The 16,897-nt window shown below is 43.1% G+C and overlaps 1 protein-coding gene across 2 annotated transcripts in view; it reads right to left on the bottom strand.

The window, feature by feature from the left end:
- Nucleotides 1-16,897, bottom strand: part of IGSF5 (immunoglobulin superfamily member 5) — an 80,796-nt gene that overhangs the window by 4,548 nt on the left and 59,351 nt on the right. The window contains exon 13 of one of the 2 annotated variants that reach the window (XR_007155742.1): nucleotides 16,691-16,814. The exons of the other annotated variant lie outside the window; for it this stretch is intronic. The gene's annotated coding sequence lies outside the window, so the exon portion shown is untranslated. Of the gene's footprint in view, nucleotides 1-16,690; nucleotides 16,815-16,897 lie in introns of those variants that run through there. 2 annotated transcript variants of the gene reach the window in all.

Here is a 16,897-nt window from a genome sequence, read left to right as displayed (position 1 = left end):
AGGAACCCCACTGGAAAAACACCAGTCCTCCTAAGAGAAGGGGAGTAGTCCTTCACTATCAACCTGTCTCTTCAGTGAAGAAGCTATATGCTTTCATCTCCATCCAGGATGGGTTCAGAAAAGCAACAAATTGTGGGGTACTCGAGAAAAAGATCGTGAAAGTCCCAAGACTTCATTGGGATGTGATGTGAAGGTTGAGAGCCTCTCACCGCCATCACAGAGCCCCTTTATAAAATTAACAAGTGCTTCCCAGGTCAAATGGAAATGAGAAAAATATACAAGGTTCCTGAACCTTGAATAAATATATTGTTTTGCAAAAACTGACTGTTCTAACTTAAGTGTGCATTTCCCTTCTATTGTCTGTGCTTAAAACATAACTTCATAAAAACTTTATCATCTTACATGTGCCTCATCTCTCCTCCATTGTAAAAGCCTTATTATTGCATTGCTTTCAAGTTATTTGGGCAGCTCTCTCATATAAGCCACACACACAAAAATTCCCATCACCTTGTGTAGATGAAGGTCAGGCCTACAGCATCCTGAACGTGGAGCCTGAATGCTGAAAGGACCCACAAGACCTTCATGACCACAGAGGTGAAAATTCCTTATGAAAGAGATTTTGCAAGAGAGACTTGCCCCAGAGGAGAAGCTCATTCATTTACTCAATGTTCAAGGTATTAGTACACAGCACTCATGCAAGTGATATTTATGGAATCTGTATGGTGGCTTGCAAGCCATGAATTAGCCTCATTGGGTGCTTGTAGAATGCAGGAGAGAGAAAAAGTCAGCATCTTATTAGGACAGTAGAACACCCACAAACAGCTGGAGCACAAGATTTAAAATTTGCCAAATGAGAGTTGTAGATAGGAATGTTGCCATGTTGCCATGGATCTTTTTTTTTAAGTGTGAAAAACTTCAAATCTACAAAAAAAAAGTAAAACAATACAATAAACACTCACATACCTTTGAACCCACGTCACCAACTATGCACATCTCCCCAACATTTGCTTGCCTCCTCTCCTCTCTCTCTCTCTCTCTCTCTCTCTCTCCCCCCTCCCTCCCTCCCTCCCTCCCTCCCTCTCTCTCTCCCTCTCTCTTTCTGGTGCTGGCTCTATCCTTATCTATTTATCTATTATTTGAAAGTAAGTTCAAGTCTTTATAACCCTTCATCCCCAAAGGTTTCATCCCCAAATGTTTCTTTTTTTTAAAAAAAAGGGATATTTTCCTACATAATTTGAATATCACTGTCACACCTGAGGAATTTAACACTGATAAATAATATTATCATATGTCCCAGCTATCCAAGACCCCTACCAAGGACCACGCAATCTTCATGCCTCTTTTGTCTCCTTTTACCCAGAACAGATCCCTTGCCTCTGTTTTTGTTTTCGTTTTCATTAGTACCATATTTTTTAAGAGCCCAAGCCTATTGTTCTGTAGAATGTCATGCAGTCTGATTTTGTTTCATGGTGGCCTCATTATTAGATTCAGGTGCAACGTGTTGGGCCAGAATGCTAAATATTTGATGCCTGCCCTTCTCCTTTCGTCAGAGCAGGAGCCCATGATGTCAGCTTCTCCCCTGACTCTGATGCTGACAGGTGGCTGGGATGGGAAGGGAAGTTTCCCCTTGTGATTAATAAATAGCCTGGGGAGTGCTACTCTGACGCGGCATGATGACCCTGCTCCCAAACTTTTCAACTCATGGTTTCACCTGACCCAATTAGTGGCAATGACAAAATAATGATTCTCTAATTCGATCACTTTCTGTTCAACTCTGTCTCTTTCTTTTGTTTGGTTCCACTTTGCTTTTGCCATGTGGGTTTGAAGGAGGAGGATCCCATCTCTAGCTGGGGCAATAAAGGAGGTCCCTCAGGCAGGAGATGGCATTTGGAGATGTGGGAGGATATTGAAAAAGCTGCATTTGGTGCCTTCTATCAGGAAAGAGATTCTCCCTACAAATGTAAACAGTGCCCTGACTGAGCCACATGTAAGTGGCCCTCTTTTCTCCAGTTTCCTGCTGGTTCCTGTGGACTCACTTGAGGAGCCATGTGGGGAAGATGTGGGAGTAGGACTGTGTTCACAGTTGGGACAGCAGGTTGCTGGCTCCTCGGGCAACATGAGAAGGTCAGGCTCCAGTCTCCGCCCACCACCAAGAGCATTCAATCAACCTTAACTAGACATTGTGCAGCTCATCTGGGCCAAGTACTCCCTGTTCCTCAGACACACAGCTGTAGGGCACAAGTGCCTGATAAAGCATCTGAAAGCATCAAGGTTACTTGAAGATTTGGAGAAATAAACATTTTTAAAACAAATAGGGACATAATAAAAATGCAATTATAGGGGAAATATGAAACTATGAGATCACACAAGAGCCTCATGCCTTTGGTAAGCCATCCTGGGCTATCGCCAGAACCCCAGGGACATTCATCTTGATCTTCTGCTGCAAAGACCACCCTGAGAAGGACATTCAGGAAGTGGAAGCACTGTCCCAGCCAAGGGAGCAGCAAGTGGCCCCAAACATCGGATACCAGGGACGAAAAACAGATAATAGGAAGACTTGGTTATGCAGAAGCAAATGGAAAGTTGATGAATATTGACTTCCTGGAAGTCGATAGTATGGTCACATGAACAGAGAATACTAACAATCAGTCTTTAAACATTTTGTTTCTTATATCTATCCTTATTGGTAGACAGGGTTGTAAAATGGTCTCCTTTGTCTTACTCTAGAGATAACTAAAAAACTTTACAGAGTGTATTAGTAAAGAGAAGACAGGTTCTAACTTTTTTTTAGAGTTTAATTTTAGAGGTTTTTTTTTAGGTTCAAATTCTATATTTTGCAAAGAGAGAGAGAACACAGAGGAAGGAAGGAAGGAAGGAAGGAAGGAAGGAAGGAAGGAAGGAAGGAAGAGAAAGAAAGAAAGAAAGAAAGAAAGAAAGAAAGAAAGAAAGAAAAAAGAAGGAGAAAAGGAGGAAAAGGAGGGAGGGAGGGAGCCAATCAAATAGCATAAGCATTCCAAAGTCTTACCAGGATTTGAAATCTGACATAAAATTAAAATTGTTTCATAAAATTGAGAAAAGAAATTGAAGCTTTAAATAGAACAGAATCAAGTCACTATTTTTATGGAATTTTAAAAATCCAAGCTCAGATTTAGTTAAGCCACCATAAAGTGAAAACCAATAAACTGTAAGCGTACATTTTCATGAAGTGGAAACTATGCTAATTTTTATAATTACAAAGTAGGAGACTTTTTTGGGGTTGTCTGTCTACTTTAATCCTAGGCCCTCTTAAATATTTAGTTTATTGCCTCTCTGGAACCAAAGTCTGAGCAGCTAAAATTTTAATGATGTTGGAAAGCACACTCCGATCCCACCACAGGTAGAGCATGTTAGATAAGACACTGCCTACTCATGGAGGAGAACAGTTCACTCTAAGAACCCAGGGGCCTCCGATACAACAAGGGCAGCTTCTTGGTACCTCTTGGTCCTTCCTTCTGGGGCGTGTGTCAGGGCTCAGAAGATCTCCAGGTGAAGGACTGAGTGCCGAGTTCCACCCCACCTCTTCACCAGCCAACCTTTCTTTACACCCCATTTTTTTGTTATTAACAACTTATTTATTTTTTAATTTACATCCAAGTTAGTTAGCATATAGTGCAATAATGATTTCAGGAGTAGATTCCTTAATGCCCCTTCCCCATTTAGCCCATCCCCCCTCCCACAACCCCTCCAGTAACCCTCCGTTTGTTCTCCATATTTAAGAGTCTCTTATGTTTTGTTCCCCTCCATGTTTTTATATTATTTTTGCTTCCCTTCCCTTATGTTCATCTGTTTTGTCTCTTAAATTCCTCATATAACTGAAGTCATATGATATTTCCCTTTCTTGGGCTAATTCTGCTTATCATAATACCCTCTAGTTCCATCCACATAGTTGCAAATAGCAAGATTTCATTCTTCTTTGATTGCCAAGTAATACTCCACTGTATCTATATACCACGTCTTCTTTATCCATTCAACCATTGATGGACATTTGGGCTCTTTGCATACTTTGGCTATTGTTGATAGTGCTGCTATAAACATGGGGGTGCATGTGCCCCTTCGTAACAGCATACCTGTATCCCGTGGATAAATACCTATTGGTGCAATAGCTGGGTCGTAGGGATGTTCTATTTTTAATTTTTTGAGGAGCCTCCATACTGTTTTCCAGAGTGGCTGCACAGTTTGCATTCCCACCAGCAGTGCAAAAGAAACACTCTTTCTCCGCATCCTCGCCAACATCTGTTGTTGCCTGAGTTGTTAATGTTACCCACTCTGACAGGTGTGAGGTGGTATCTCATTGTGGTTTTGATTACTTTACACCCCATCTAAACTGCTTCTTTCTTGAACTCTCTCTTCCAGTATTTATCAGTTTGTAGTTGTGTATTTAATTGTCTAAGGTGTGTCAAGGTGTGTCACCTCAACTAGACTGGAAGTTCCATGGGGTTGGGGGATCATGCTCCTGGTCTGCCCTCAAGTACCCAAGACAAACATACTCTGAATGAATAAATGAATGAATGAATACCTGAATACGTGGCTTTCAAGTAGCAATCTTATCAGAGAACACTCCTCCTTGCCTGGGAAACAATGACTTGGTGATTATACTACCATCTACGTGTACTTTTATTTAACCAAATGGGTAGTCTCAACACTCTGGCTTCCTGTAAATTCAGCCATTCATCCAGCTAATGTTCTCTGAGCCCTATCATGTCCTAAGCACTACGGCAGGAGCTCGGGATACAGAGACGAACAGGGTGAAAACAAATGCGTGAACACATCAGTCAAATGAAAGCCTGCAATGACTGTTTCTTTTCAAGGACCAGCACATTGAAGCTTTTGTTCTTAAACATAATATTTTTTAAAGAGAAATTATAAACTTAGGAGTAAAAAAAGAGGTGGCAACCTTAACTCACCAGAATCCAGGCCCAGAAGGGGACAGCCTCTCTGGCTTCATTCCCTGAATCACTAAAGTTTTCTCTCCTCCAAGCAACAGACATTAATAGAGACCCCCAGATTTGAGGAGACCCAAATGGAGACCTCAGCAACCAAATACAAATGGGCTTAATCTATAATGCCAACTCTTATTGACTGATGGCCATGGGTTGGGAAGCCACCACGGACTAAGTGGGTAAAAGCCACCATCAATTGGTGATGTCTGCCATAAGCACCATATGCCATTTTTGTCAGTCTTGCCCCAGAAGGTGGATTTACTACAAGGCTGAGGTGGAGAAGATCACAGCAGTATTTTTATGACCCTGCCTAAGCACAATATTGGTCATCCAGTAGGTGTTCAAGAAAAATTTAATTAGAATGACTCATCTCCACTATTCGCTACTCGTGACTTTATGAATTTATACCCCACCTTTGTACCAGTTCGTAGCTGAAGAGCCTATAGGAAAGTGATGAGTTTAGGGTGGAGACATTGCAAATAGCCTTTGTTCTGGTTCTAATTTATGATTATTTGATAGAGTAACAGTCCCCTATGTCTCTGGACTCATGTGATAGAGCCCAAGACATTTCTAATTAGAATAATGCCCAAGAACATTCCCTGCATTCCCACTGACCTACAGCCCTTGCACCTTCTCTTATAATTATTTGTCTATTCCTCTGCAAGATCTACAAAGACAGTAACAATTTCTAGTTCACTTTCATTTTGTCAACTGCAAGAACAGTGCCCACTATAGCAGGATCATATTAAGTGTTAAATAAATGAACTGAAAATCTTACACCAAGAAGTCGAAAGTGTTGGCTCGACAACAGCAACATCTGGATGCTTGCATCATGGCCAACACCTCAGTTTTTCCTGTCCTGCAGAGCGGTGAAGTCACGGGGGCAAGACATTGCTGAGTTGGAAAGGAAAGGATAAATTCTGTTCAATGTGAGGCAGAAAAGGCATTATGTTATAACTACTGCCTGTTATATATTTTTTATCAAAAGTAGCAAATGTATCGTGGTGTTTAAATATATAAAAAAGTGGAGTGCCTGAGTGGCTCAGTTGGTTAAATGTCTGTTTCTTGGTTTTGGCTCAGGTCATGATTTCACGATTCATGGGCTCAAACCCCATGTCGGGCTCTGCACTACAGGTGCAGAGCCTGCTTGGGATTCTCTCTCTCCCTCTCTCCCTACCCCTCCCCTGCTCATCCTTGATAAATAAATAAATAAATAAATAAATAAATAAATAAATACATAAATCTTTTTAAAAAATGATCAAAGAACTTGAATAGGCTTTTCTCCAAAGATGACACCCAAATGGCCAAAAAGCACATAAAAATGTGCTCAATATTACTAACCATTAGAGAAAAGCAAATGAAAATCATGAGATACCAGTTCACACCCATTAAGATGGTTATTATTTTAAAAAATCAGAAAATAACAAGATGCTCTTTATATATTCATATGGAAAGTTTTCCAAGATAAATAATTGAGTGAAAAAAGCAAGGTATTAGCGAGGACGGGGAGAACTTGGAACCCCGGTGCGCTGTTGGCAAGAATGTAAAAGGCTGCAGCCACTGTGGAAACAGTATGAAGGTTCCTCAAAAAATTAAACATAGAGTTATCACATGGTCCAACAACTCCACTTCTGAGTAGATACCCAACAGAACTGCAAGCAGGGACTTGAACACATATTTGTAACCCCATATTCATAGTGGCATTATTCATAAGAACCAAAAGATGGGAACAGGCCAAAAGTCTATTCATGGATGAATGGATGAGCAAAATGTGGTCTCTACATACAGTGCAATATTTTTCAGCCTTAAAAAGGAAGGAAATTTTGACACACACTCCAACATAGAAAAACCTTGAAGGCATCCTGCTAATGAGATACACCAGATTAAAAGTTCAGCATCAAATGATGCCACTTGTATGAGGTGCCAAGGGTGGTCAAATTCAGAGACAGAAAGTACATTGGTGGTTTCCAGGGTCTGGAGGAGGGGAAGCAAAATCCTGGAAGCCATCTAAACGACCGTCATGGCAGGGCCAGCCAAATAAATTATCATTTCAAGCACACAATGGCAAATTTTGTAGCTATAAAAATGGATCAGGATGCTCTTTATATATTCATATGGAAAGTTTCCCAAGATAAATAATTGAGTGAAAAAAGCAAGATGCTAGGCAGAGCATATATAGGATGCTATGATTTGTTTTTTAAATAGGGGGAGAATGTGCCCTTCAATTTCTTGTATATGCACAAAATTTTCCGGGAGGAATACACAAGAAACTAATAAAACTGTTGCCCATGAAGAGAGTAAGTGGGAGCAGAGGAAGGAGGGGGTGCTTTTCACACATTCCCAGATTGATTTTCATGTGAGCACCATGGGCATGCACTGTCTGCTCACATAGACTGCTAGAAACTCCTTTTTAAAAGAAAAACATGTTTTCTATTTTTTATATTATTTTTTGAAATTTTATAGGAATTTTTACTTAAATTGAGCATCTCATTGTGGCCAATTATCTAGTCACTCTGTATTCGTTTCCTGGGGCTACCGTAACAAATTACCACAAAGTAGATGGTTTATAAAAACAAAGACTTATTCTCTCACAGTTCTGGAGGCCAGATGTCTAACCAAAGGAGCAAGCAAAATGCTCTGACCTCTTGCACCTCCGAGCCCCAACACCCTTAGGCAGCAGCTGACTAAAACCCATCAAATGCTTTCCTGTTTGACTTTCCCCTTGGCTCTGATTCTGCTGTATTGGGATATGTGCAACATGCAAGCCCAATCCAGCACCATTGCCCTCCATGGCCCTACAAAGACCCTTCACCTGGGGAGCCTGATGGCATGTTGATCTGATAATGAATTAATTATGTATAACATTGAGAATATCTGTCTCCATTCCTTCTCCTAGCACTTAGGTATGGAAGAAATGGGTTATCAAATCAAAGACTCAGATACTGCCCTTCACTTATTCATTCAACAAAAAAATATTGAACCCTATTATATACCAGAAGCTATTCTAGCCAGTAATTCACAAAACAGCAATACACAAGGTAAACTTTTAGGGGCCCTCATGAAACTTATTTTCTAGTGACAGAGACAGGCAATTATTACCAAAGGAATGAGTCTGTAATATTTGTTTCAAGTACTAGTAAATGCTACCAAGAATAATACAGCAGGTGAAGGAATAGAGGTGGAGGAGTAGGACGGGAGACAATTATAAATATGGCTGACAGACAAGTCCTGCCCATGGTGGGTGCCATGTTAGCATGACCTGATGAAATGAGGGAGCCAATCTGGTGAATATCTGGGGGAAAAGCAAAGATTCAAGAAAAAGGACACCGCAAGGATAAAGCTCTGAGACAGTGATGAGCTTGGTGTATTGTAGAAATTGCAAGAAGACCAGTGAGTTTGGAGCAAAATGAGAAGGAAGGAGCCTAGAAGAATTCAAGATCATAAAGCTCTACAGGCGTCAGTCATGTAGAGCCTTGTGGACCTGAATTTTTTTTTTAGTGGATTTTTTTCTAAATGTGTTGAGAGGCTTTTCGAGGAGCAGGAGAATGGCATGATCTGATTTATATATGAAAATATCACTTTGGTTGTCTTGTGGAGGAGAAGTGAATAGGAGACTATTGACAATGAGAACTGATGGTGCCTTCAACAGGGTGACAGTAATAGAGGCTGTATTAGTTTCCCATTGCTGCTGTGACAAGCACACTTAGTATCATACTTACCTCACACTTACTATTTAATAGCATCTTAGTATCTAATAACATTAACGTATGATCTTACAATTCTGCAGGTCAGAAGTCCAGAACAGTTTCACAATGCTAAAATCAAAGTGTTGGCAGGGTGGTGTTCCTCTTTGGAGGCTCCAGGGAAGAAAGTGTTTCCTGTTCCTTTGAGTTGTCAGAACGAGTTTCTTGTGGCTACAGAGCCAAGGTCCCTGTTTTCTTGCAGGCTGTGATATGAGGGCTATCCCAGTTTCCAGAAGATGCCACATTTCTAGGCTAATGGACTCTTTTATCTTCAAAGCCTGCAGCAGCACTTGACTCCTACTCATGTCACATCTCTCTGACCTACCTTTCTGTCTTCCTCTTCCACTTTTAAGGACCCATGTGACCCAGATAATCTAGGATAAACTCCCCCCTAAGTCTGTGACCATATCTCATCGGCACAGCCCCTGTGGCCATGTAAAGTGACATTCCTAGGTTCTGGAGATTACAGAATGGACATCTTTGGGGGACCACTATTCTGCCAATCACAGAAGCAGTGACAATGAGTGAATTCTAGATGTGTCCGAAGGATATTTCCAACAAGACACTGAATGGCAGATGTGAAGAAGAAAACCAAAGCCACCTGGCCAGACTATATAGGTGGCATCATTTACGGACACAGGGAGCAGTGAGGTAGGGGAGAAATCTAGTATTGGTATGTAGATTTGAGGAGTCTATTCAACAATCCAATGAGATGCCAAGAATTGGATAAAAAGTCCAGCCTTCATGGGGAGGTCAAGGGTGAATACAAAATGAGGAACTATCAGCTTATGTATGGTTTTTAAAGCTATGAGACTAAGTGAAATATGAAGCCACCTAGGGATAGATTATAGATTAAGAATCTAAAACTCAGTCCAGGAGCTCCTGGGTGACTCAGTCGGTTAGCCTCCGACTTCGGCTCAGGTCATGATCTCGCAGTTCGTGAGTTCAAGCCCCTAATCAGGCTCTGTGCTGACAGCTCAGAGCCTGGAGCCTGCTTTGGATTCTGTGTCTCCCTCACTCTCTGCCCCTCCCCCACTTGCGCTCTGTCTCTCTTTCTCTCAAAAATAAATAAGCATTAAAAAGAAATTAAACAAAACTCAGTCCAGAGTGAACCAACATCTAGACATCACAGGAAGAAGAGAATCTTAAAGAATGAACAGAAAACACAGAGGGAAAAGTTAATGAAAGGAGAAGTTAAGAATGGAGCTTCATGGAAACTGGATGGAGATTTCAAGGAGGAAGTGACCAAATGCCACTGACGGGTCATGGAGAGTGCCGAGTGTCCACTGGGTTTGACAAGATGGCAGTCATTGGTGGCCTTGATCAGCATGATCTTGGTGTAAAGGACAAAAGCTTGTTTGGAATTGGGAAGCAATAAAGTGGGAACTGTGATTTGGAGAACTTTTAATGAAGACTGTTGCTATAAAGAACAGCAGATGAAGTGAGAAAGACCAGAGAGGGTGAGAAACCAAACAAGGACGATGCTCTGGTGCAGGGAATAGAGTGTGCTGGCTGATGGGAATGATTCAGGAGAGAAGGAAAAGCCAACAGTGCAGGGAGGCCACCTGACATGGCCAAAGGAGACAGGATCCAGGCACAATGGAGCAGCTAGTGCGGAAGAGCTATGTGAGGTTGTGTGACGAATTCAGAATGGGACCAGTTAGCACCACATGCTGCTGCTTGAAAGCAGGTGTGAAATAGCCAGAAATTTTACTGTAGTGAAGGCTGGAGTTTTGCCAAGCAATGTCAAGAGGGGCAAAGGAACTGTGTGTTGGCAATGGAGCGGTTAGTTATATTTAAGGACCAAGAACCTCAACCTGGGGGAAGGGGGGTGGGGGGAGGAGTAATGATAAGAGCAGAAGGAAGGCTCGTACATTGGTGGTCCCAATGCAGACCAAAGCATCATGGGAGAAGAAGGACTGCAGCAAATAAAGATAAGGAAGAAGTGGGAAGTCTAAGAGGAATATGTTTAGAATTTAAATTTTGGAGGTGTGAGAAATGATCAAAGCAGTGGGTGGGGAGTGGAGTAGAGAAAAATGTGTGCACCGTGAGGCAATGAAGGACCCGAGAAGACCGAATGCGGTGGTTTGACATGAGTGTTGTTATCCCAAGAATGCTGGAGCAGCGTTGAAGACAATGTTCTGCGTGCAGTAGCTATAGCTGTTTGTATCAGGCTGATGATGTGAGCTTCCAGAACAAGGACAGATTAATTAGTACTTCTAGTAACCACCCTCCTTCCTCACACCCCAATTCTTGCCCCTGGGGTAATACAGTGAGATACAATTAGAGCTACATCAGATGTCCCCCTACACACACTGTGGTCCACAAATAAAAGCATAAATCTGGGTGGTTGTATAGGATGTCATAGCCCTCCTCCCCTTCTGCGAAAGGAAAATAAAACTTATCTCTTGTCTAAGAAAAACCGGAGTTGGACAGTAGTTGGTGTGGTAAAAACAGATTTTATTCAGACCTATTAAAATAGGGGAAAAGAGACTTTACTATAGACCAGGCTTAAAACTCTGATATGGCAAATGAAAATTATAGCCAATGAGCAGGTGTGAGACAGTGGATAAAAAATTACTAAGAAGAGGGGCACCTAGGTGGTTCAGTTGGTTAAGTGTCCAACTTCAGCTTAGGTCATGATCTCATGGTTTGTGGGTTCAAGTCCCATAGCAGGTTCTTTGCTGACAGCTCAGAGCTTGGAGCCTGACTCAAATTCTGTGTCTCCTTCTCTCTCTGCCCTTTCCCACTTCTCTCTCTGTCTCTCAAAAATAAATAAACATTAAAAAAAAATTTTTTTTTTAATTACTAAGGGGTGCCTGGGTGGCTCAGTTGGTTGAGCGGCCGACTTCAGCTCAGGTCATGATCTCCCGGTTCATGGGTTCAAGCCCTGCGTCGGGCTCTGTGCTGACAGCTCGGAGCCTGGAGCTTGCTTCAGATTCTGTGTCTCCCTCTCTCTTTGACCCTTCCCTGCTCGCACTCTCTCTCTCTCTCTCTCAAAAAAAAATAATAATAAACATTTAAAAAACTTTAATAAAATAAAAATGAAAATGAAAATTACTAAGAGGAGATACCAGGGGTAAGGGGGACTCTGGCAAAATGGACTTAACAGGACTGTTGTTGAAAGCAGGCCAGGTGATCAGACCCCACATGGGCAGAGAGGGGAGGATGAGGAACTTGACCAGAAACCCAGGGTGGGAGCTGCTGGTTGAACTGACGTGGCAGCGTTCTTGCTAAAACCAGATCTTACAAGGAAGTACACAGCCGGTCTAGGAGAAGGTTCGGGAGCCTGACTAAAGTTTGGTCAAGCAAAGAATCTTTATCACTCTCTCTAGTGTAAATAAATTCTCCTTGGAAAGAATCCTGGCTTCTCACCCTTTGGAATGTAAATAAATTACTCTAAGAGGAAGAGATTAGTGTCTCCAGCTTCATAACCTAGGGAAGGCCCTGGGTCTCATCCCCACCTTGAACTGTAAACATACACTTCCAGGGAGGCGAATCTTTCCGGAAAGTTCTCCCTGTCTACTCACACTTCAACTTCCAAGGCTTATTTTTTTAGCCCAAGCCCCGAGTTTAATAAAATTTTCTCAGAACGTTCTCACTATGCAGAAACATAAATGTGTGTGTGTGTGTGTGTGTGTGTGTGTGTGTGTGTATTTTTTTCTCTACAGTTCCCCAGATAAAAATAATGAAGGGAGTATCCAATTTTCAATGAACAAGAAGCAACCGGAAGATGAGCTGCGGAGTGTAACAGGACAATCTGGTGTGATGGCTGATTGTACGTGTCACTGGACACCCCGATATTTGGTTAAACCTTTTTCCAGGTGTATGTGAGGGGGTTTCAGGATGAGATTATCATGTGGATCAGCAGGCTGAGTAAAGTGCAATGGCCTCTCCCACTAAGGTGGGCCATATCCAACCTGTTGAGGATTCAGATAGAATAAAAGGCAGAATAAGAAAGAGTCTTTTCTCTCTGCCTCACTGTTTTTAAAATGCGGCATTAGTGTTCTGCTTTCAGACTCAGATTCAGACAGGAGCTCACACAAATTGGCTGTCCTGGTTCTCACATCCTTGAACTCAGAATAGAACTACACCCCCCAGCTCCCTGTGTCTTCACTTGCCCATGACAGGTCTTGGACTCCTCCATAATCGTGTGAACCAGTTGCTTATAGTAAATATATATACAGTATATCCTATATACATTACAATATGACATAATAATATTTTCTATTATTAGAAGTGGGTTCTGTTTCTCTGGAAAATCCAGACTGATAGATATGGTAACAGCAGTTACCTGACAAGGCCAGAATTTTTGAGGAAAGCAAGAAGAAAATGGTGGGGAGAAGGCCATTCGCGGCAGAAAGGATGCCCAACCCTGTCCTGGCCCTGTGCTCCAGGGGGAATTAGAGAAGAAACAGCCAACACTCAAGAGGACTACAGTGTCCTTAGGGGAGACTACAGTGTCCCCCCCCCCTCCTTGGGGGAGTGTCCTTCCCATTCTGAGAAAGAAGGAAACTTTCTGAGAAGAGCTTGAAGGTCCAGGAGACTTGGCTGGTGACAGACCAGACTGCAGAGGACATGGTGGAACGTCCTGAGGGGTGGCAGACCAAGTCCTCTCAAGAGATATAGAGAACCTTACGGGACACAAGTCAGGATGGGAAAAAGACACCAAAAACCTGTTCTGGTGGAGACTGAGCCAAAGAGAGATGTACGTACAGACTGATGAGATTATTTCTGATAATCTTTCAGGAGAAAGTAGGTAAACAGCTCTCATTTCATCCTTGGGAAGGAAGGCTGGGGGAGGGGAGGTCTTGCCAGGGCTGCTGTGTCCTGTTCACCCCTCCCCCTCAAATACTGCAGTGAGACGCGTGCCCGAGACGGGCAGCATCCCCTGCAGAAATTGCTGACTGTGCACTCGGCCAGGACTGAGGGCCTCCTACCAGGAGGCCTGTTTCCATGCAGACTCAGCTCAAGTCACCAGCAACCAGCTTCTACCACCAAGAGAATGAGGGATGAGACCCAGCACTTTGGTCACATAATGGAAGATGATTCACGGTCAAAGCTCTCCAAAGAGAATCTGGCCATTCTAAAAGTCTCCCTCAGAAGGGACGCCTGGGTGGCTCAGTCCGTTAAGCGTCCAACTTCGGCTCGGGTCATTATCTCATGGTCAGTGGGTTCGAGCCCCGCATTGGGCTCTGTGCTGATGGCTCAGAGCCTGGAGCTGCTTCAGATTCTGTGTCTCCCTCTCTCTCTGCCCCTCCCCTGCTCACGCTCTGGCTCTCTCTCTCAAAAATAAATAAACATTAGAAAGAAATCTCCCTCGGAATGTCCTCAGTAACCCATCACGCATGGAATACGGAAGACCCAGCCAAGAATACGTCCTTCCTAGTGTTTCCTTCCCCACTCTGGGTTCTACCCTGCTTCTCACGGACACCTGTTCCTCACAGGACCACTGTCTGCTGCTTCAGCTTCTCTTGGGCTATCCTCTGACCCCTGGTAGTGTTTCTTCCTATTTTGGTGATTTCTCTATCCTTGGCCCCCTTCCTCCCTCGCACAGTAAATCCACCACCTCACTGTTGCCTTCCCCCCCTTCCCTGGACTTACATACGTCACACACCATATCTTTATTCATTCCTCCAACATTACTAAGAGCCTGCCTTCCAACAACAACTCTTTCACGTTGCCCAAAATGTCTGCTCTTCTCCAGAAAATGGGCTCGGTGTACCATTGGCCATAGCTCCATCTCTGAGTCGTCTCTGGGGCCCCAGGCTAGCCATGGATGCTCTCTTATCACTATCTCTTCCTAAACGTAAGCATCCTTGAACTCCATTTCTCCAAAAGAACTCATTACTGCAGGAAAACAGCAGCAAAATCTCGCAGCCACCCTTCCCTACACATGAGCACTAATAGTCACACTCACGACCTTGCCACTTGGTAATCAGGCTAATCACTCGCTTTCTTAAACGTTCATTTAACAGTTCACAGTTGACCTGACATTATTTAGTCTCTCCCCTCAGTGATGTCTTCTATATTTTAAGCTTTTAAGAAGGCACACATCACAGCTTTATATCACACAGTGTCATAGGCGGATAGATGTTAGCATTTTTATCTTGACAATGAAATAGAAAGTCAAGGGTATGTTGGTCCTGTCCTAAAACATGGCCAGCTGTAGCCAGTGCCCTCCACCCCTGCTGGCCGTTGGTCTTTGAAGGGTAGAGTTGTGCATTTTCCAGAAAACAGACCTAGAATTTGCATTTTGCAGGTTGAAATCACACCTGCCTTTGTTTGCCCTGAAAAGACACCTGAGTCTAAAGCACATCACCCTGGTAAATTTTTGAATGTGGTTAGCCCTATGGGTCTTCAGGAGAACTACTTCATCTCCATTACAATGGAAGAAAGGTCTCGTCAATACCCCCAGGCTTCTTCCTTAATTTGTTTCCTTATAATCATCATGATCTAAGCACAGCTGCAACCCACTCAACTCAGCAATTTGCCAAGAAAGCAGGACTTAAATTATTCAAGTCTTGGTGCCAGGAGCTTGAGTCCCCCCTCTACTCTTTTCTGATCTTCACTTGTTTGGTTATGGAGTCAGACAGGAAAAGGAAAGGGGAGAGGAAGCTGCTGAGGCCAATGCCGCTGGGGACCGGAGTCCCGTCCCTCAGACACACTGTCACGGGTGTGGTAAAGAGTGCCCTGTGCACTCAGACTCACCCCACGCTTTGCAGGACCCCATCTCAGGCAGCCCCCTAACCCTCCCCTGTTTGCACTCCAGCGCCTTCTCTGGTAGTTGGAAGGGAGGGAGGGGGGTGTTAATGTCCCCACTCAGTGAGAATGGAGCAGGAATAAGCCTGCTGTCCTTGCAGAGTACCCCCCCATCCCCTGAGCCCTCAGTGTCACAGTCGCCAACTTTACTGGCTTTGTGCACATTGGGGATAACGTCCATACCCGCTGTCTTCCTCCTTCCCAGCCTCAGTCTCCCTACTCCCTAACTCCTGCTTCCTGGAATCACTTCTTCAGAGTTGAACTAGAATTCTGTGCCTGAAGTCAGGATATTGGGCAAGGAGGTAACTGGATATGAGCCAATTTTAACATTAAGTGACAATTTGGGACCCTCTGAAAATGTCCCTAGCCACTCTTTGAAGAAATGTAAAGTACACAGACCAGAGAAGCAGAGAAGCTGTATCTCTCTTTCAGATGATATAGCTCACGTGAGAACCCACGGCAGGTCCCCAGGGTACCATCGTGAGCATAGTCAGCCTTAGAATAGCACTTTGATGAAACCAATGACTCAAAAATTCTGTGTGGGCGGCAATATCATTCTTTGCATCCTAAGGAACCTTGGAAAATCAATAAACGTTGATTGGCTGACTCTTTAGCTTCCATTGAAGACAGCAAAATAAAGGTTCTGAAGCAAATTTGGCCCTCCATCCACATGCTACTCCCATGGACCCAGAGAATCTATACCCCAGGAGGAACCAAGGGTTTGCCTTCGAAGTCAGATCATCCAACGATGGTCAAGCTCTCTGTGGCTATTCATTTTTAATTTTTACATAACTCCCACTCACAGTATTTGCCGACTCACATGACAGAAAAGTATTTCATTGAAGTTTTCCTCTCTGTTTTCTAAACTAACACAAATCATGTTAAAGCAACAAGAATTCAAATAACATTCCTTGAGGCTCCCGGGCGGTTCAGTCAGTTAAGCACTCGGCTTCAGCTCAGGTCATGATCTCATGGTTTGTGAGTTTGAGCCCCACCTCGGGCTCTGTGCTGATAGCTCAGAGCCTGGAACCTGCTTCAGATTCTGTGTCTCCCTCTCTCTCTGCCCCTCCCCTGCTCACGCTCTCTCTCTGTCTCTTTCTCAAAGATAAACATTAAAAAAAAAGAAGAAACAAACAACACTCCTTGTGTATTACAATACACAAAAATATACTTTGGGAAATGTCTATATTAAAATATTCATAGGGCTAAGGGATGAATTTCTACAACTCCAGGGGTCTTTTGGTTTGGGGAATTTGGGGCTTTACTGGGTTTTGGTTTTGTTTTGGTCATTTGGTCATATGTATGTTTCCTGGTACATGAAAAGGTTGATCTAAAAAAGAGAAAGAAATTTTGGAATTAGAGGACTGCTTTGTTATTGATAAGCTTAGAGATACAAAATTCAAGATTTTTAAT

Source organism: Prionailurus viverrinus, chromosome C2, assembly GCF_022837055.1.
Source record: "Prionailurus viverrinus isolate Anna chromosome C2, UM_Priviv_1.0, whole genome shotgun sequence".
Lineage (NCBI taxonomy): Eukaryota > Metazoa > Chordata > Mammalia > Carnivora > Felidae > Prionailurus > Prionailurus viverrinus.
This window is presented reverse-complemented; position numbering and strand designations above follow the sequence as displayed.